This window comes from Carettochelys insculpta, chromosome 4, assembly GCF_033958435.1.
Source record: "Carettochelys insculpta isolate YL-2023 chromosome 4, ASM3395843v1, whole genome shotgun sequence".
NCBI classification, from domain to species: Eukaryota; Metazoa; Chordata; order Testudines; family Carettochelyidae; genus Carettochelys; species Carettochelys insculpta.
The window spans coordinates 9,636,322-9,658,307 of record NC_134140.1 but is presented as its reverse complement, the minus strand read 5'-3'; the positions used below and the strand labels follow the sequence as shown (position 1 = coordinate 9,658,307).

The following is a 21,986-nucleotide window of genomic DNA, read 5'->3' as shown; positions in this document are numbered from 1 at the left end:
CAAGTATGTCCAGGTAGTCTACTGAGCTCTAATTCACTTCTCTTGAACAGAGCTGGAAAGACAGAGGGCTGGATCAGCAGTCCCTATCACGCTCCTGCCCCCATTTACAAAACTGCCAGATTCTACTGACTGAATCCTCTTTTCCTCCTACAGGGTGGGAACCTACAAGGGGGGAGTCCTTCATCTTTCTGGAGACCTGCTGGATCTTCTTTGTCAGGCACAGCCAGTCCCCAACCACAGAAAACACCTGGTGTGGGGGGTGAGGAAGTGGATGCCTCCATAGGTCCTCACACCATTCACATCGCCACGTGTGTTCCCTGACTTTCCTCGCTTCACTTCTGACAGAAATTAAGGGTTGGCCGCAGCTGCTCCATGTCAATTAACACTTCTGATCACACAGCATCCTTATGGCAGTTATCTACTGCAGCTATTGTCTACATGTAATAATGGCAATTGATTTCTTGAAAAGATTGGCTCATTCAAATAACATGCATTTTAATATAGCAAACAAGCAAGATCAAACCTTTCATTGCAAAGAATGCTAATTAGACCTATAGGATGGGGACCTGTATTATGGCAGAGGTGCTCAATGACTTCTTTGTTTTGATCTTCACCAAGAAAGCTGATGCAGAAATGCCTGACATAATGCATGCTACTGGGAAGGGGGTACGTTTAGAGGATAAAATACATGAAGAACAAGTTAAAAATTACTTAGAAAAATTGGATGTCTTCAAGTCACCAGGGCGTGATTAAATGCAGCCTAGAATACTTAAAGAGCTGATTGAGGAGGTTTCTGAGCCTTTAGCTATCGTCTTTGAAAAGTCTTGGAAGTTGGGAGAGATTCCAGAAGACAGGAAAGTGGAAAACATAGTGCCCATCTATAAAAAGGGAAAAAAGACCAACTCAGGAAACTACAGACCAGTCAGTTTAACTTCTGTGCCAGGAAAGATAATGGAGCAAATAATTAAGGAAAGAACATGCAGACATCTGGATGAAAATAAGGTGATAGATAACAGCCAGCATGGATTTGTAAAGAACAAATCATGCCAGACCAATCTGATAGCTTTTTTTGGCAACATAACAAGTCTTGTGGGTAAGGAGAGGTGGTGGATGTGGTATACCTAGACTTTAGTAAGGCATTTGACACGGTCTCCCATGATCTTCTCATCCATAAACTAAGCAAATACAACTTAAATGGTGCCACTATAAGGTGGGTGCATAACTGGCTGGATAAGCATTCTCAGAGAGTAGTTATGAATGGTTTGCAGTCACAATGGAAAAGCATAACAAGTGAGGTTCCACAAGGATCTGTTTTGGGACCAATTCTATTCAATATCATCACCAATGATTTAGATATTGTCATAGAGAGTATGCTTGTTAAGTTTGCAGATGATACCAAGCTGGGAGGGGTTTCAGTTGCTTTGAAAGATAGGCTCATAATTCAGAATGATCTGGACAAACTGGAGAAGTGGTCTGAGGTAAACAGGATGAAGTTTAATAAGGACAAATGCAAAGTACACCACTTAGGAGGAAACAGTCAGCTTTATACATATAGAATGGGAAGTGACTGTCTAGGAAGGAGTACTGCGGAAAGTGATTTAGAGGTCATAGTGGACAACAAGCTAAATATGAGTCAACAGTGTGATGCTGTTGCCAAAAAAGCAAACATGATTCTGGGATGTATTAACAGGAGTTTTGTGAACAAGACATGAGAAGTCATTTTTCCACTCAGTGCTCATTGGGCCTCAGTTGAGTATGTGTCCAGTTCTGGACACCACATTTCAAGAAAGATGTGGAGAGATTGGAAAAGGTCCAGAGAAGAGCAACAAGAATGATTAAAGGCCTAGAGAACATGAGCTAAGAGGGAGGACAGAAAGACCTGGGCTTGTTTAGTTTAGAAAAGAGAAGATTTATCAAGGACATGATAGTGGTTTTCAAGTACCTCAAAGAGGGTTACAAAGAGGAGGGAGAAAAATTGTTCTCCTTGGCCTCTGAGGATAGGACAAGGAGCAATGGGCTTAAACTGCAGGAAGGGAGGTTTAGATTAGATGTTAGGAAAAACTTCCTAACTATCAGGTGGTTAAACCCTGGAATAAGTTACCTAGAGATGTTGTGGAATATCCATCGCTGGAGATATTTAAGAGCAGGTTAGCTAGACAAAAAAAAAAAATGAAAACTGGCAAATCAGCTGGGGAGAGGCCAAAAGGTAGGGTGGAAAGTCACTTAATAGACACTTGCAGTAAGTAACTTCCTCCCTTCTGTAAGAAGCTACATGGGGAGAAGATTTTGGATAGGATAGGGCTCTTTAAAGCTCTCAGACAAAAGCATGACAAGATCTAACAAATTCAGGATGAAATACATTTTTAACAGTGGTGGTACTGTTGTGACTAATGGAACAGATTACCAAAGGAATTGGTGGAGTGTCCGTCGCTAGAAATCTTTCAGTCAAGATTGCATGAGTTTTTAAATGATATACTCCAAATCAACCAGAAGTATAGCCTTGGTGAAATTGTATAGGCTGTACTAGACTGGAGAGATCAGACTAGATGATCATAATGGTCCCTTCTGGGTTTTCTACTCTATGAAACTATAATGTTAGAAAACTATTTATGTATTTTGCCTGTGGATAGTGTGATTTCTTATTCCCAAAGAAGACAAAACAATTTATTACACTGTCTCCTTTCTCTCTCATTTCATGTCACTTGCCAACCTACCTGTACTGATTATCCCAGCTGGAAAAAAAGGAGGCGAGCTGGCTGTATCTAACTTTCTGGATCTCACCACCAGGTGTTCCATGACCCCATTTTGTATATAATAGTTCACCTGTCCTGCAAACGGCTAGTCTCTTTCTTTCCCTCTCAATCCTCAACTACATATTTGGCCAAGTCTACACCAGGGAGAAAGTCAACCTGAGATATCCAACTCCAGCTATGAGAATAGCGTACCTGGAGTTGACATACTTTAGGTCAAAATTCCCTGTTGTCTCCATAGCAGGAGGTCATTGGGAGAAACTTCTCTCACTTCTTGTGACCACGAGGAGTGACAAGGTTGATGGGGGCACCTTCCACATTTGATTAGAGGGTCCATACTAGACCCACTAAATCAAACCCTGGAAGATCAACCTCCAGCACATCGACCCAATGCGAAGTACAGATAAGCTCTTTGTGAGAGCATAACCCCATTTTTCCAGTTTGCAATTTTGTTGAGCAAGCATCTCATGGTCAAATCACAGCTTGTTGAGCCATAGGCAGAACTTCAGTAGGGTTTGCCAATCATTCGCATCACCTTTATTGATTTCACTGGGTTTTGGATCAGACACATCCAGCTACCTAAATTTAATTCTAAAACTTCATGGGTGAATTCTGTATTTATATACAAGCACACAAAAACACAGTATAGTATTTCTGTGTGATACAGAATAGAGGCTATTACCCAGAAGTGGCTGCTTTTCGGTGAGTAGAAGGGTTGAAGGGGATCCATGCTGCAGAATGGAGTGATCAATGTGTGGTGAGCCCTATCAAGTCTCAAACCTGGGTGGTGAGATTTAGTTTAGTGTGTAGGGAAGATCGGGGTAAAGTTTTATACTGAGAATCTGTTTGAGGGACAGAAGTGTTAATCCACCCAATAAGACAGTGCCAGTAGGACATAAAAGCAGGGTAACTATGTCACAAGGTAATATCCAAAGAGTCACAATCTCTTAGTCAGTCTCCAAGGAAAAATGTGGTGGGCTTGATCCACCTATCAACCAATGTAGTAGCAAAGGACCAATTGTGTTCCATGGGAGGAGGATTGGATCCAGAATGCAGGGACATAGTAGATCTATTATCAGGGTGCTGATTAGGGTTTCCTAAATACATTTGCAGGGGAACAGTGCAGAAATGATATCAACAGAGCCAGAGAGACGCATGGACTGGATTTTCACTTCTCAGCAGGTCTGTGTTTCAAAGTGGTTTATTATAGTTTGTATTGATTTACAGTTATTAGAAAAATATCAGAGAGGTAGCCGTGTTAGTCTGTATCTTCAAGAACAAGAAGAAGTCCTGTGGCACCTTACAGACTAACAGATATTTTGGAGCATAAGTTTTCATGGGCAAAGACCCGCTTCATTAGATACATGAGTTGGGGGGAATGGTTTCAGAGGGGTATTTAAGAAGTGGAGTCCCAGTAAAAGGGAGGGCCAGAGCTGACAAGGTCTATACAGTTAGGGTGGAAAGGGCCCACTATCATTAGTAAGTATCAAAAGAGAAAAAAAGAAGTCAGATAAGACGGGGGGATATGGCCCATTGTCAGAGTCTAATGTGGAGATGTTAACACCTAGGGCAGAGAAGCTGCTTTTGTAAGGGACCAGCCACTCCAAGTCTCTGTTTAATCCTTGGTTGATGATGTCAAATTTGCACCATAACTTGTGTTGATAAAATAATCACAGCGTATGGAAAATTATTTATTAAAGATGAGAGGCTCTGTAATACGTACATGCTTATTGCAACACTGCTCATTTGCAGTATGTATGTTCTAATCAACAGCTAATAAATATGTGTCTTACAATACACGTCAGTGGGGATGATTGATGACGCCCTCAAGGACTAGTTAGATCCAATGGTAGTGGTGTGGTTTTAGGACTGTTTAACTGATGTCACATCACAGGATTTCAAAATAGGAAAGAACTTTTCAGAAAGCATGTGATTTTCAGTGCCTGAGTTCCTTAAGGAAATAGTACTCAGGCTAATTCGGTTTCTTATTTATTTAAAAATTAGCAACCCTGAGCAGGTGGTGATTCAATAGAGAAACAGTTATGTTTGCAGTTAATGGCATTATTTTCTAACAGTCATTTTAACTGACTTTTCTGAATTTATCCTCCCGGTTTGATGCATAAAGTAGTGGGGCTGACAGCTGCCTCAGGCCTGGGGCCTGGCTCCACGTTCCAGAAGGGATGGGGCAGAAGGGGTAGGGGCCTAGGGCATTCAGCCCTCATCACTGCCCAGATTGCAGCACTGGGAGCATGTGCGTGCGCATACACACACACACACACACCCCCTCACAGCTGCATGCAGTGGCACAGGAGTGCTGCTGCGGAGCTTGAAAGGGGCCTGGAGCTCCAGCCACTGCTTCTGTCGAAGTGGCACTGGCCAGAACTCCAGGACCCTTTGAAACAAAACTGCTCCCCAAAGCCCACCTCCATCAGCAGACCTGGAAGAAAGCAAAATAAAACCTGGACCTTATCCATAGAGCTCCTTGCATGAGGTAAATAGAGAAGAACAAAGAGAAAGCCATGCTAGTCCATATACTATCAAAACAAAAAAAGCAGTAAAGTAGCACTTTAAAAACTAACAAAATAATTTATTAAGTGAGCTTTCACGGGACAGACCCACTTCTTCAGACCATAGCCATACCAGAACAGATGCAATATTTAAGGCATAGAGAGCCAAAAATAGTAATCAAGGTTGACAAATCAGAAAAAAAATTATCAGGGTGAGCAAATCAGAGAGTAGAGGGGTGGAGGGTGGAATCAAGAATTAGATTAAGCCAAGTATGCAAAAGAGCCCCTATAATGACCCAGAAAATTCACATCCTGGTTCAAACTACATGTTAATGTGTCAAATTTGAATATAAAAGAGAGTTCAGCAGCCTCTTTTTCCACATGGCTGTGAAAATTCCTTTTATTAAAACACAGACTTTCGGGTCATTAACAGAATGGCCCACTCCATCGAAGTGCTGGCTGACCGGTTTGTGAATCAGGAGTGTTTTTGTGTTTGCTTTGTGCCCATTAACTCTTTGTCTAAGAGAGTTTGAAGTCTGTCCAATTTACAAAGCATCTGGGCATTGTTGGAACATGACAGCATATATGATGTTACTTGAGGAACATGAGAATGTGCCCGTGATTCTGTGACTAATCTGGTTAGGTCCAGTGATGGTATCCCCAGAATAGATATGTGGACAAATCTGGCAGCGGGCTTTTTTGCAAGGAAAAGTCCCAGGACTGGTGTTCCTGCGGTATAGACTGTGGCTGTTGGTGGGAATCCTCATAAGGTTGGGAGGTTGTCTGTAGGAGAGAACAGGCCTGTCACCTAGGACCTTCTGGAGTGTGGCATCCTGATTAAGGATAGGTTGTAGGTCTTTAATAATGCATTACAGTGGTTTGAGTTGGGGGCTGTAGGTAATGACCAGGGGTGTTCTGTTCTTGGCTTTGTCCATGAACAGAGTCAATTAAGACATTGTCTAAAGACAGAGAGACCATGTATAGGAAAGGACAAAAGTAGCACAGAAATCCATAGTGAAGTGGACTGGAAAGAAAAAGTGAAGACATTATTCAGCACACACAACATCCTGTTTTTCCCTACACTTTTGTCCCAGAAAAACTATTCTAAGAACATAAGAACAGCCATACTGGGTCACACCAAAGGTCCATCTAGCCCAGTATCCTGTCTTCTGACAGCGGCCAATGCCAGATGCCTCAGAGGGAGTGAACAACACAGGTATTCATTGAATGAACCCTCTCCTGTCATCCATTCATGTCTTTTCATTGCTTCTACGTATAAGAGACACTCTATCTGGGAATATATTGAAGAAATTTGTTTCCTGGGTGAAAAAAAGGAAAATGTGTCAAATGTAAACAGTGCAAAAAGAAGCTGCAGGGCCTAGCTGCAAGAATGAAACATCAAGGTTGGGTCTACATGGGAGTGTAAGGGAGTGGCTAGAGACGGGGGTTTAGCTGGCAGAGACACGTCCACACAGCCTCTGCAGTGTTGGCATCCCCGTCTTTCTGCACCGAACTCTCACGTGGCTACGGTAATGAGCTTTGGGAGTCTGCAAATAAGCAGCCATTTGCAATCCTGAGAAGCTCACTTTGCATAGCCCTGCCAGTTGCAATACCAAGCAGAGCTCTGTGTAGACCCAGCCCAAAAGGAAAACTGCTGATTGTTCTCCAGACATAGCCACATCATTTTCTTCCCATATGGATCAATTCGGCAATGCCTCATCCCTTAAGACTCTCCCTATGCTTTTTAGTATACATGTGATGTACCAAGTACCTTCTCAAGCTGTTTCTTATGCTGGATGTCGCGAGAAAAAATGTTTAGCTTAGCCTGTCCTTATGGCTCGTTTAATTAATTTGGAATCTATCATCCAAGTATACAGTACAGAAATATGAAGTAAGAGAAATTTAGAGTTGCCAGTTGCCACAGAGTGGCATTTTCTTATTTTATATTACATAATAAGTGCCTCTTATTTTGGAACATATGTTCACAGAGAATAATGGTGATGCATTCAGTCTATTTCCTATTTTACTTCAGTATAATTCAGCTTGCCTAAAGGACCCCATCCTATACTTGTTTTCATTGGGGATTACTCCAAAATTAAATGCACTCTAAGCAAAATCAGTCTTAGCTTTTTGGGTAACGTGGAATCAGTTCTGCATCAAAATGACAATGGGAAGGGGGAACATGTGACCTAGTTGTAGAAGTTTTAAGTGTTCTGAGGACTTGTCTGGTCAAGTTAATAAAATCTGACAATTAAAAAGAAAAATGGCATAAGGCCAACTATCAGCAGAAAACTCATGAGACTGCTGCATTTGCAAATGTGAATGTAACAGTTAATATTAATTTAATAAAATAAGTGCTATTGAGTATGATTTAATTCTTACTGTACCTAATGTACTGTTGCTACACCTGCAGCTTAATACAGGTAATGAGTATTATTTCCTATTATTTCCTAATAAAAATCAAGTTATCTAAAAAATTACGCAAAGTGTTACCTCTGAAATGTAAAATGCTGTGCTAAGCTGTAAATTAACATGTTTTTGTGATCAGATTTGCACTATTGTTTCAAGAAATGCAAAGTATCAGTAGGAAATTTCATTTAAAATCAATGATTCGATTGTGTTGAAGGTATTGGCATTGACAGTTCGGCTGCCAGTGCCACAGGTTTCAGTGTTGCTGATAGTGCTGGCACTGGTATCGGTGCTCCCAAAGATGACCAGGGCAGTGCTATCAGGGTTGGTGGCACAAATGAGGCTGATGTGGCTGAGGGCACCATGGAATGAGGCCAGTGGATCTGCCTCCGGCTCTCATGATAGGCCCAAGGTGTCCAGAAGGGCCTCTGTGGAGTTGTTTGCCACTGGACCAGCCATTGCATCAGAAGAGAGCAATTGCTTCTTGAGAAGGACCTGACACTCCCACTCCAGCTTCAGTGGGAGTGGAAGGACTCACACTCAGACTCCAAGGCCTCCAACACCAAGGACCACTGGGGTGCTCTGACTCTTGGGAAGGTGTAGTTTGAGGACTCCTGGTGCAGCACCATTGGTGTGGTGCTGAGAGTTGGTGTCAGGGGTCTCAACAACATTGCAGGTTTCCCTCACGATGGGGGCCAAGCAGCTATGCACTTTGGCAACAGTTCTCTTCTAGGAGGAGAGAAAGGTGTCATGGCCTGCATCAGTGTCTATGCCATCCTGAACACCTCTGGGACAGAGAGCAGATGAACTTCCCTGGTGCCGACTGGAGGTGACTGCAGATACAGACTTGACCTCCTAATGAGAGTTGACTCACGCTCATCAGGATGTGGCACCAATGCACAATGCCCATGGTCGGGTCTCACAAGCACCATCTTCATGTTTCAAGACAGGGGACCTACCCCTCTCATGCCTCTCCCTTTTTTTGAAACAAAAAGCAGTCAAGTAGCACTTTAAAGACTAGCAAAATAGTTTATTAGGTGAGCTTTCGTGGGACAGACCCACTTCTTCAGACCATAGCCAGACCAGAACAGACTCAATATTTAAGGCACAGAGAACCAAAAACAGTAAGCAAGGAGGACAAATCAGAAAAAGATAATCAAGGTGAGCAAATCAGGGGGTGGAGGGTAAGGTCAAGAATTAGATTGAGCCAAGTATGCAGACGAGCCCCTATAGTGACTCAGAAAGTTCCCATCATGATTTAAACCATGTGTTAATGTGCCGAATTTGAATATAAAATATTCAATATTCAATAAAATATTCAAATTTGGCACATTAACACATGGTTTAAATCATGATGGGAACTTTCTGAGTCACTATAGGGGCTCGTCTGCATACTTGGCTCAATCTAATTCTTGACCTTCCCCCCCACCCCTCCACTCTCTGATTTGCTCACCTTGATTATCTTTTTCTGATTTGTCCTCCTTGCTTACTGTTTTTGGTTCTCTGTGCCTTAAATATTGAGTCTGTTCTGGTCTGGCTATGGTCTGAAGAAGTGGGTCTGTCCCACGAAAGCTCACCTAATAAACTATTTTGCTAGTCTTTAAAGTGCTACTTGACTGCTTTTTGTTTTGATAGTGTATAGACTAGCACGGCTTCCTCTCTGTTACTATTCCTTTTTTTGAGGCACGAGTGATTGAGATCCATGCCTCCTCGGGCTCTGGGAGCTTGATGATGAAGCATGGTGCCTTGTCTTTCCTCAGTACCAGTGCCGAGCTCGGTGCTGGTGCACTGCACACCAAGGATGAGGTGCTGAGTGTCAAGTCTGATGAGACCTTTTCAGGCTGAAGTGCTGCCTCCATAAGGATGAATTTCAGCCACTGAGTCCTGTCTTCAAAGTCCTGTGCTTGAAAGGCTTACGAAAAGAGCAGTGATCTCTCTGATGAGACTCTCCCAAACACTTCAAACATGAAGCATGGGGGGATTGCTTTCAGACATATGTTTGCCACAGTCAGCACATTAAAACCTGGTGACCTAGGCATGTCCCCGTGATGGGGACTCAAGGGAGGGGAAGGAACTCTCCCAAGAGCTACAGTGATTAACACTAAACACTAACTCTAGTTGCTAACTAGAAACTATTTATGCAATAATCAAAACTATTTACACTACAAAGACTAAAGCAATTGCTAGGACAAGCATGTGGAGTTTCAGCTAACTGTCACAAGAAAGAACTGGGAGGCAGGCAGGGGTGGTGGTGCCCATATTGGGCACTATGAAGAGGTTGCTTCAGAGTACAGGGAGGGATGGCTTGTGGCTTGAACTTGGCCTGCTCAACCCAGGGGTGTAAGCTCAATCCATGAGGGGGCCATTGAGGAATTTCGGGGGGGGGGCAAAATAGATTTAAAAAAAAAACCATGAGGCATGGTAATAGGTCCTGCTGCAAGGTCAAGGACCTGGACTCCATGGCCTCTGAAGGTCCCTTCCAGCTCTATCAGGTAGGACACCCAGCAACCATGCATATACACTCCAGACATCAAATGGGCATGAACAATACATCTCAAAGAACAACAATTACAAGAGCTGAGCAAGCTTTTTTCTTTTGGTGATTTAAATTCTAATTTAAATCAATTATTTAAATAATTTTGATTTAAGTCAATCCATCCTACAATGCAGTCAACATGTGGAACACTTTGCTATGGGATATTGTGAAGGCCAAGAGTATTACTGGATTCAAAATAGAATTAGCTAAGTTCGTGGAATATAGGACTATTAATGTATGTTAGCCAAGATAATCAGGAACACAGCCCAATGCTTCAAGTGCCCCTAAATCTTTGAATTCCAGAAGCTCAGAAGGAAGGAGTTGGATCTCTGGATGTTTCTCGTGTTCTCTTTGTTCCCTCAGAAGCATCTGACACTGGCCATTGTCAGAAGACAGGATACTGGGCTAGGTGGACCCTTGAGCCAATCCAGTATGGCCATTATTGCCTTCTTATGATTTGTTTTTATGCCTGATTGTTGTGGTGGTCACCACAGTTATTACCCTTTGCTGATTACCATATTGATTTAGCTTCTGCTTTCTTTACCCAACGGTGACCACTGGAAAAAAGTGCTGTATCACACTGATATAGAGTCTAAGAGCTGGAGGAGATTTAAATTGAATGGTAAATTCAATGACTAGACATTCTGCTTTCTAGTAAGGGCAGTCTAATGTATCCTATAAAGGAGAACAACATTTCCACTGACTTTTCGTTTTCATTAGCCATCAAAACAAGCTCCTATTTACCTGATGAGAGACAATAAAGGAAATGGTGAGTAACAAAGAGAAACTAGAGCATATGACATTCAAAAATTAGCCCATATAGTAGCTTAGATATCTCCATGCAAGTAAAATATTTGACAGACCATAAAACTATGCTTCACGTATTCAAGATGCAATTCATTCCTATAGAAGCAGAAGCAAAATCAGAGAGTTTTAAAAAATAATAGACTTTCTTAAATCTTGATTGATGCAGGACATTCTGAGCATGACCAGGCACTACGCAGACATGGTGCCTCTGAATATGTACCAGATAGGGCCATACCTAAGTGGGTGTGGGGTCCAGGACAAATCAGTATCTGTGGCATGGAAGCGATGCTCTGCGTTGGTGTTGGCCCAGTGGGACACAGGCAGCCCAGCTCCAAGCACTTACCATTGGACTATTGTTGGCCATGGCGCAATAGCAACTCCAGGATCTATCAAGGACAGCAGACTTACCACACTGAAACATGGGTGGCAAAGCCAGGCGCCATCTCCGCTAATGGCCCACAAGATGTCAGTCCCCATAGAAGTGATTGATTCATCTTCCAGGATCATCTGCACCAGTCAATGGCAACAGTCCTTAGGCCTTCCAAAGAATGGGGCCCAGAACGGGTGCCCCAATTCACCTTACCAAAGAAACAGTTTGGGTCCCAGATACGGTGTATATCCCAATTCACTTCAGTGAGGTATGAGTGTAGGATAGCAGGCCTGGCAGCGCTAGGGTTAATGAGAGTTAAATGATGCAATTTTATGACAACAAAGATTAAGAAGGTGTTTGAGAATGTGGGTGGGCGAGGAGTAAAATCAGCTTCTAAAAACCCCACCTTATCCCATAATGAAAATGGAAACAGAAGTGATGGAAGAGCATTAGAATGACAGGGTTTATACCAGTGTTTCTTAAACTTTTTGAGACCCAGGAAATCCAAACAGTAATATTTTTACGTGGAACACCTATGAAAATTTTCTTCCACAAATTGTTTTCAGACCAGAACAAACAACAAAAAGAAAATGAAGTAATTTAATTAGGTATCACAGCAAGGAAGAAGTAACATTGTATCTGGTTTTAAAAACAGAAAATATATACATGTGCTGCATGTCATTGCTAGTTGCTACACCACCATGGCACACCTGCGAGTTGTTCACGGAACAGTGTTCCATGGAACATACTTAAGAAACACTGGTTTGGTTTATACAGTATCAGCCAAGTATCACTGGGAAGAGCAAACCAATGTCATAAATTTTCAGAAGATCATTAAGTTGTCTGCAGACAGGAAAGACATCAGGAAACCAAGATGATTGGGGACATTCACTTTCTCTTTTCACCAAACAGATAAGTAACAGTAGATAAGGTGTGTCCAGCCCGCGGCCCGCAGGCCACATGTGGCCTTGGACAGCTAGTAATGCGGCCCCACAAGATCGTAAACTTTTAACATTATTATGTGATTTATATACATTAACTATATTATATATTTTATATGCGGCCCAAGACAATTCCTCTTCACTCAATGCAGCCTAGGCAAGCCGAAAGGTTGGACACCCATGCAGTAGATGGTTTTCTAGGTTTGAAACAATTTGAACAAAAGTTTGATCTGTATAAAAATGACAAGAAATAGGTCATGAAATTTTGTACCTGTAATTTTAGTTTTTCCTTTTAGGCCATCATTTGACTTAAATTTCATTCTGCTGGGTGGGATTTCATCAAAAAAGCCATTTTCATATCCAATCCTGCAAAATAAAAGGAGTATGTGCAGCAGTACACTTTACCTCTGAAGCTATACCTAGTACAACGGATTTATTTCTGGTACCTCAATATCAGATTAACTGGGATGGAAACCAAAGAGCAAGAAGAACAATTAAGATGGATACTGGATAGGAAAGATGTAAAATATTAATTATATTTAGTTTGATGACTCGCTGTAGTTACACACTATATTTTGAGGATGACAACACCTAGGTACAAATTTTGACTTAAATTACAACCTGAATAATGCTGCTTAAGTCAGTCACTGATGGAACTTGACAGCAACATGTGCCCCGTTAGTGAAGAAGAACATGTGATAAATCATTGCTTTAGTTAGGATAGAATTGTGATGGTATTGATTGGTTCAATAAGGGTTTTGGGTGTTTTAGGAAGTATTTTCATGGGAGGAAAATGAAACTCTTGGTTTCCATTTCAAGCATAATCTAAAATTCTATAACTAGCTATCAAAACAAATAAATTGGATTGATGGATTGCATATAAACTCAAGGAACTTTTTGAAGATAATAAAAACAAGCAACCTACTCGAAGATTCTTAATAACCTTATATCATAGTCCAGCTGCTCATACTACTGTATTTTCAGCTTTTTTTAAAAGAATGCCAAATTAAAGTAAATTTGAATATTATCTACAGAGAAGTTCTCTGTGGACTAATCACCAGAATGCTTTTTATTGTAACGCAATTATATCACCAACCCCAAATGATCAGAATGCAGAGAGGCTGATTATTTTCATTATGCAATTACTTTATAACAAACATTTTAGAAAATCCAGCTGCATGCAAACAATTCTCTCAAAATACTTCATTTGTCAGATTAACTACTGGATGGGATTCCCTTCTCCTCCTCCCAGAAACTCACCTGTTATCCTTCTGGATTTAAATTACAATAACAAACAAACAAAGATGAGTGAACACTCGGGTCTTTGAGTCTAGAGAATGATTTTAAGGGCCAGATTTTCAAAGCTAGGCAAGCACAACTGTTTGCCTCCATTTTCATACACGTCCATTTATGGGTGCAAATCCCCAAAGTATAAATACAAATCAGGTTTTTGTGCCGGTATATGAACTGGTCACAGACACATACAGCAACTTAGGAAACAAATTAGCAGTGTACACACAAGAATACTTGATGGGTATATTGAGTATTTATGTGCATAAATTAGGATGAACAAATATATGCAGAGTTTCACACAGCTAACGTTAACATTTTAGCCCTTAAGGCATGTAAAAATGATCAAGGCTTTTACAAATCTGCATCTATTATACATATTTTGAAATAACTATAATCCTAATGGAACTAACCATACAGAAAAATACGAAAGCCTTCAATTGTTCACCAAGATCTAGGGCACACTGAAGCTAGTATAATAATGCTTGGCATTTCTAGTGCCTTTTATCTGAAAAAGATTTTATAGTGAGTTAGTCTTTTCGTGCCTAGTCAATTCCTTATGTAGCACCACCACCTGAAGTGAATTAAATAGCAATGAATTTAGTTCAAGATCTCATTTCACAGATGAGGAAACTGAGGCAGAATTTGGCAAAACATATGCTCAGTTTCCCGTGAGGAGCCAGTGGCAGAGCTAGGTAAAAAATACAAGTCTGCCTGACTCCTACTCTCTGCCTTAAACACTAAAACCATGTCTCTTACAGACAGTATGCTTCTAAAAAAGTGGGAAAGCATGAAAGGGGAGATTTCAGGACAGCCTTTTGAAATCTAATCATAATGGCTATGTCTACACTAGAAACATCTGTTGACAGACATTTCTTTTGGAAGAGATTTTTCTGACAAAATGTTTGTCTACACAGTGCAGCCATATACTAAAGTGGATTGAAAGAGCAATCCGCTCTGTTGACAGAGCGGCAAGACTGTTTGGCTGCTCTCTTGAGAAAAAAGCCAACCAGAAGCACTACAAACAGGGCTGCACAGTGTCCTGGAAGCCCTATCTCTCAACAGAAGGGCCCTCAGAGCACCCACATACTGGTTTTTTGACAGACTCGGTTGACAAAGGCACTCTTCCTCATTTGGGAGAGGCAGAAGGTTGTCGGTGGAAGTGCCAAGTTTTGTCAACAGACTGTTGATAAAACACACTTTGTGTTTGGCCATGCGGTGGGTTTTATTGACAAACTTCTGGTTTTGTTGAAAAAACTCGAAAAAACTTGGTAGTGTAGCCATAAGCAATATGTTTGCTGAAAACAGCATTTGAATTACCTGCTTACATAGGCTACATTTAGACTGCATTTGTATTCCAAAATAATAATAATAATAATAATAATAATTAATAACCAGAATACTGCTCTCAAAATAGCACTGCTATTTCAAGCATGGGGAAAAGCCACAGAGTTGCTATTTCAGGATACCTCTATATACCAAAATAGCAACGGCAGTCTAAATGTAGCCATAAAGAATAGACATATTGAATGTTCCAAAATGTAGAATGGCTGTAATGACACCTTTCAACATAAGGCCAGATCCAGAAAGAGACTATAACTACTGACCTTAAAACTTTTCCCCCAGCCTTTTGCATACATGCCTGGGAGATGCGCATGCAGGTTCAATTCCCCCCATCTTGCCAGAGGGGAAGGAAGACCATTAATAGGGGTCTCCCACCTCTCACATCAATGCTCTAGCCCCTGAGTGATGGGACATTTTGATGGGAAGGGTTGCCCTCAGTTCTGCCCCTTGAAGCTCATCTACAGTGATAAATAATAAGTACACCCAAAGGACTGGACTTAACATCTCCCACCTCCCAGTTGGGTGCCCTAACTACTGGATTAACAAGTTATTTGTGTCTCTTGCTTCCTCTTCCACTACCTCGGCTTTGTGGATCAAACCTCTCATTTCTGTAGGTACCTGCAAGATTGCCAGTGAAATGCCTGTCATCATATTGCCTAAGTGCCTTCACTGGTTCCACCCAGTATTCCTATTGCAAACTTCACCGCACCTTTGGGTTAATAATGTAGACATTTTTATTGCTTTTGGAATGAAAAATTGCACAGGTCCGAACAGTTATATCAAAATTGAAAGAAAGAAAACAGAAGAAGTAACAGCTACTTAAGCTTGAAAACTAACTACACCTGCACCTGAAGACCCGCCTCTGGCTAAGCTTTTATTGCCGGCTGGTCCATGCCATAAATTTCACATCCTGACCTTTATCCAGATTATCAACCATCCCTATGTTTTAATTCAAGATTTTTTTCACTCCATTATTAAGTTAGGGGACTGTGAAAAATTGAAAGTGGGGCTCAGCTTTTTAACAGAACCATAAGTTGGATGCAATTTGTTTGCCATTGCTACTTGGTTTTGCTAACCTTTACCTTTTCTGTCCAGGCTGCATTTCAGTTTAAAAGGCTGGATCTTGCTCAGTGCAAAAGGTCTGTCTCCAAGGAGCTTTTTCTCTTTTCTAACTTTTTCACTTCTTTAAAATAACTTGTCAGTATTGAGCTGCAGCTGTCACAGGCTGTTTCCACACAGGCCACTTCCTCCGGAAGTGGCATGCTAATACACGGGGCGAAAGATGCTAATGAGGCACAGATGCAAATTCCCCACACCTCATTGGCATAATGTCATGTGATTTGGAGTCTGGAAGACCATTCTTCTGGACCCCAAAATGCAATGTAGAGCATGGCCCCGAGGGGGCTTCCAGAAGGAAGTCCTTCTTCCAGAGGCTCTTCTTCCCGAAAATTTTTGGGAAGAAGGGGCCTCCAGAAGGAGGACTTCCTTCCAGAAGCCGCCCCCCCAGGGCCGCACTTCTACATGGTGTTTTGGAGTCTGGAGGAATGGTCTTCCGGACTCCAAATCATGTGATGTTGTGCTAATGAGGCGTGGGGAATTTGCATCCGCACCTCATTAGCATCTTTCGCCCCGTGTATTAGCATGCCACTTAGCCTGTGTAGAAACGGCCACACTGTTTTGGGCCTCTGCACCTGTGTTTTCCCTCAGCAGTTCAGCAGCATCACCAGCTCTTAGCTTTCTGCTCCTCAAATGTTTCCTCTATTGAAAGAGAACATGTGTCTCTCTCCCTTCTGACTAGTCAGGGGTCAGCAACCCCCAGCACATGCATCAAGAGTGGCATGAGAGCCAATTTTCATCGGCACGTGAGGTGGGAGCTCAGCCCCGCCCCTCTGTCCCCATGCTCAAAGCCACGCCGCCCGTGGATTAACAAAAGACTAGCTAATGTTACCAACCATCACCTAAATGGTAAAGTTCTGCATCTTAATTGAATTATTAATGAAGCTGGTTTAAGTAGGACTATTAATGACTTTAAAATGTATCACTGGCACTTGGATGTTGCATAGAGGACAAAAGGTCAAAATGCACTCCACCTCAGAAACGTTAACCCTAGCGCTACAGGGTATTCCCAGTCTGGATCATTCCCTGCACAGACAGCTTGCCCTAGGAAACCTGTTTGCTTCTCTTCAGAGGTAGATAATGTAACTGATATAGATATACATTCCCACATGGGTTATTTTTAAGGTACAAAACAATATTAAGAAAACATTAAAACAACACAAGAACCTACCTGCATGCAAGTATGCTTACCAAAGTTCATCCCAACTCTCACAAAGCAAGTACAGTCTTTTAATATGCCATCATCCTCATGGCTTCAGGTTCCTCAGAGCTCTAGCTCTGAATTACCACTCCCATCACATAGTCAGTTTCCTTTTAATACAGTTCAGAATCTGTGACTCAGAGTCTTCAGAAGCAAGTAGAAGCAATGGGCCTCTCTCACAAGGGCATATCTTCAAAATGGCTTTGGAGAGCAAGAATTTGCATTCCCCTCACCTCACAGTATTTCTGGAAAGACACATAACATATATTGTTCTAAAAAAGACTTTTGAACCTCCTCATGCCTTCCAGAGATTGAACTAATATCGTCTGTCTGCTAAAGAAGGTCCATACCACGTCACAATAGCACATGAACTTTACAGAATTAAGTTAAACTTCATGAAATTAGAGTAACACTCAGAATTCACTGCATTACAAATGAAAATGTTTATCTCAATTCCAGAATTTTTTTTCCTGGATATTTACAGGATACTTTCGATTGGTCTCAACAGCTTCTTCACATACACCTCATCCCTGTTTTCTGCAATATGTCATGTACTGTTCTGCTTGATGGGGGACATGACATGAGGAGCACTAAAAACAAAGAGTATATTTATCTATTTAACTTCAAATCCAATATGCAGCAATAACTGAGTGTCTCTTTCCAACATTTTAAAAACACTCATTCTTGGTAGATTTTAAGAAGGCTTGTAAAAGAGACTATCTGAGTAGAATACAATTAAAATAAATGCCTAAAACATGGGAGGAAAATTATTAGAAAACATGCGTTATTAGTGATAGATTCACGGAACTCAATCTATTTAGTTTAACAAAAAGAAGGTTAAAGGATGACTTGTATAACACGATTCAATGGCTTGAAGCTGAAGCTAATCAAACTGAAATAAGGCACAAGGGTAATTAACCACAGGAACAATTTACTGGGAGCCACAGAGGAATCTCCATCACTGGCAATTTTAAAACCAAGTTTGGGTGTTTTTTTTTCTAAAAGATCTTAGGAATTAGCTTGGAGATGTTTTATGGCTCGTGCTATTCAGGAGGTCAGACTAGATAGTTGCAATAGGTCCTTTTAGCCTTGTCATCTATGGATCTATTTAGAAAGCGAAGTGTATAATGTGCCAGATTATGCTAGCCACCTTCAGACGAAATGTAATTTACCAGGTGTGGCATGTGCCAGATCCTCGGAGGACACAAGTTGGTAGCAGCCACAGCTAAGGACTTTGGACTCTCAAGCTGTAGCTGCATATATATTCAGCTTCAAGCGATTTTCAGTTCTATCTCTGGTGTTTCTGCCATGATGACAGCCATCACTGATACGGCTGGGCCCTGCTTCAGGAAAGCCATTAAATAGCTGTTTTCCTTTAAGCATGGGCATAAGTCCCATTGAGGTCAGTTGGATTTCAGCACATGCTTAAGTGCTTTCCTGACCCAGGACCAATGGTGAGTGAGAGGAGGGAATGGGTAAGATCATAGCCACTGCTTCCCCACACCTGTCCCTCTCTTTTTGCCAGCTTCTTCTCTTTGCCCCCCATGCTTCATCTCTCCCCCTAGCATAGCTGGTGGCTGTGGCTGAGAGTTTGTAGAGGTAGAGCAGCCTCCTCCCTCCCCATGGGCCAAGGAACTCTGTGAGGCACTTGGGTAATAGGGTCATACATGATGGTGAAGGTGCAAAGGCCTCAGTGCTCAGGTGGGTAGATCTGGAGGGTGGTGGCGCTCAAACAGGAAGTGAAAGACTATTCTAGCCATAGCCTTCCTTTGGGAACCTTTTTTAAATCTGCATGAAGCACACTTACAGCTCAGTTAGTTCCCACCATGGCCTGGCAGTGGATGAATGGACCCTACCAATATTGGTGGAGGACAGCAGCCAGCATAGAGGAAGGTGTTGGACCCACAAAGAAGAGCTGCCTTTCCTCACAGGTGCCCCAGGATTAGGGTTGTCAAGCTTCTGGTTTTCAACCAGAACACCTGGTTGAAAAGGGATCCTGGTGGCTCCGGTCAGCACTGCTGGCTGGGCCATTGCAAGGCCGGTCTGAGGTGCAGTGGAACTAAGGCGGGCTTCCTGCCTGTCCTGTGTGTGACTCCTTAAGGTGGAGACATGTCCTCTGGGCCCTAGGCACAGGGACAGATAGGGAGACTCTGCACACTGATGCCCATGCCAAGCACTGACAAGAGCCATCCCTTGCCCTGTCACAGATTGCTCCCAGAGAATTAACAGTTGGGAAGTTAACAGTTTAGAACAGAGATCTGAGGGTGGAGGATGCTTAGGTCTTGACAACTCTCAGGGTCATTAAGGAGCAATGAATAAATCCTCCACATTAGAATTTGGATGCTCCCACCTTTGATGTCTCTTTCAATGCTTTACAAAACTTCTTCCTCTAAAGCGTCTTTAATTGGATATTGGGGAGGAGGGGTCTGTCAGAATTTTCAGCTTCTGTGAAGCTACTGAGAGAACAAACAGTAAGGATGGGATATTTTGTAGGAAAGGTCAGAGTAAGCAAAATCACTCAAGTTCAAACTTCCAATAAGCCAGCTAGATGCACCGTAAGGACAAATAATGCTCATAATAAATGTCATGTAAACGTATTCCATACTGTGCAAGATGTAAGACCTGTTAGTGTACTTTGTGCATGTGTATTTTTGATGTTCTTTTTTCTCCTGTTTAAAATATTTTCATTTGTTCAATAAAATGGAATGAGAAATACATGTACCATTGACTCCAGTAATTGAAGATCAGGTCTCACAAATCCTGGCAGCAAAAACATGCACACGAATACCACACACCCTTCACTAGTCCATGTTTTTAACATGGCAGTTTTTCACATGCTGGATTTGCAAACTGGTTTGGGGAAATATTCAGTAGAATACTCTGCTCAGTCTAATATTACTTTACTCTTCTTTACAGTAGTTGGTTCCATCCAATGATACCAAAACATATGTCAGAGATGTATTACGCCTAATTTAAGGATGAGCACATAGAGGAACAATCTGTCATGTGATTTACAAAGGTGAGATACTGAATCACTGGCGGACTCTCTAACTACCATTCAAGTCCTCTCTCACACCCCTTGTTTTCACTAACAATGTCACTGATAGAATAACTTCAAGGTTTGATCCAAACATGTTGTCTGACATTTTCAAGAAACACCTAAAGAGAATCAGGACCCCTTTTCAATTGATTTTCAGTGAAATTCAGTGAGAGCTGGGTAATTCTCTCCCTCACTCTCCAGTTGTAAATACCAAACTATCCTTTTCTATATGAAATCCATATACGTTCATGGGCTGACCATATTTTTTAAAAATCCTCACACCTACAAACTAATAAATAAAATACACAGGAGAAAGACTGTATATAAAAGAACTACCCTGTAGATTAAATTATACTTGACACACTATTGTTGCTGCCTAGGTACCTAGTCATGAGCTCTGCAAAGTTTGTAGATATGACAGTGATGTTACATCTTGATTAAAAGTCTATGGGATTTGGGGTTTATTGCAAATCCAGCCCAGCAGTATTGGAAATAGTAAAATTATTTTATTAAAAACTCTTGAAATTATTTCCATTGTGCAGAGCTCAAAATAGACCCATTTTCTATTTGCAAAATTTGCCATGATTTTTAAACTAATAAGTGTGTTAAAATTACAGTTGAAGTTCTTCATTTGCAACACTTATTTTTTTTCTTTCTGAACCTTTCTGAAGGTTTGCTGTAAACAAAACATTTTGGTAAAGAATTTGTGATCAATTTTGCTAAGCAGTTGATTAAATTATTCCTAAAATATTGCTGAATGTTTAGTAATAGTGCAAAAAATTATAATGGTCCTTTTTGACAGAAATGTTTTCAGAAAGGAATGTTTCAACAAATTTGTGCAAAATTAGTTATTAACCATATTCTCCTGCATCAAATATTTAGTGATGCTCTTTACTTTTATATTATAAACAAACTATGTATATAATTGGTTTTGTAAAAAATGAACCAATCCACACTAGCAATACATAGCCACACCTCTCATCATGTTCTAGTCTGGCACATTGGCGAATGAAATACACAACTATTTCTGTTTAAAAATGGCAGGACCCAGTGCATCTCTTCCTCGCCTTTCAGTCAATTGCACTTTTGCCATCGGCTTTAAGGGAATTAGATTGGACTCATAATTAGGGAGAGTCCATTGAAAACAGAAAAAATAAATAGGTTGTGTTTAAAACAACAAAGATGATGCCATTTTTCTGACTAGTTATTTTTATGCATGTGTGTAAGTCATATAATTAAATTTAGATGAATTTGATTTAGCCTGTTTTAATAATCACATGACTTTAATAGGCTTCCCTTGATCGTTCAAAGCTTGTGGCTGGGACTATGAAAGAGAATTTATTTTCCAGAAGTCTGACCATCTTTCACATGCATCAGAGAGTTGCACTCCTGCATTTGAGCACTTTTCAGTAGATTGCCTTCATGTAGTTCTGCTTTTGCTCTTGTGTATTTAACAGAATGTCTGTCTGTGTGTCTGTCTGTCTGTTCGAGAACTCCTCTGAAAGGCTAAGAGCAAGGACCACCCAATTTGGTACACAGCTTCCTCTTATCATAACTTAAAGCAAAGTCAGGGTTTGGTTGTGCCAGGAAAATGGGGCATGCCTGGAATGGGATTGTTTCATAGAAAGAGCTGTCAGGGGGTGTGCCCCTCATCCAGGACTTAGCCCTTCCCCCT

The 21,986-nt window shown here is 41.3% G+C and overlaps 1 long non-coding RNA gene across 3 annotated transcripts in view; it reads left to right on the top strand.

Moving 5' to 3' along the window:
* Positions 1–7,712, top strand: part of LOC142012324 (uncharacterized) — a 36,336-nt gene extending 28,624 nt beyond the window's left edge. For all 3 annotated transcript variants that reach the window (XR_012645304.1, XR_012645306.1, XR_012645305.1), the window contains exon 4: positions 154–7,712. This is a non-coding gene — a long non-coding RNA (uncharacterized LOC142012324). The remainder of the gene's footprint in view (positions 1–153) is intronic.
* Positions 7,713–21,986: the final 14,274 nt, after the last annotated feature.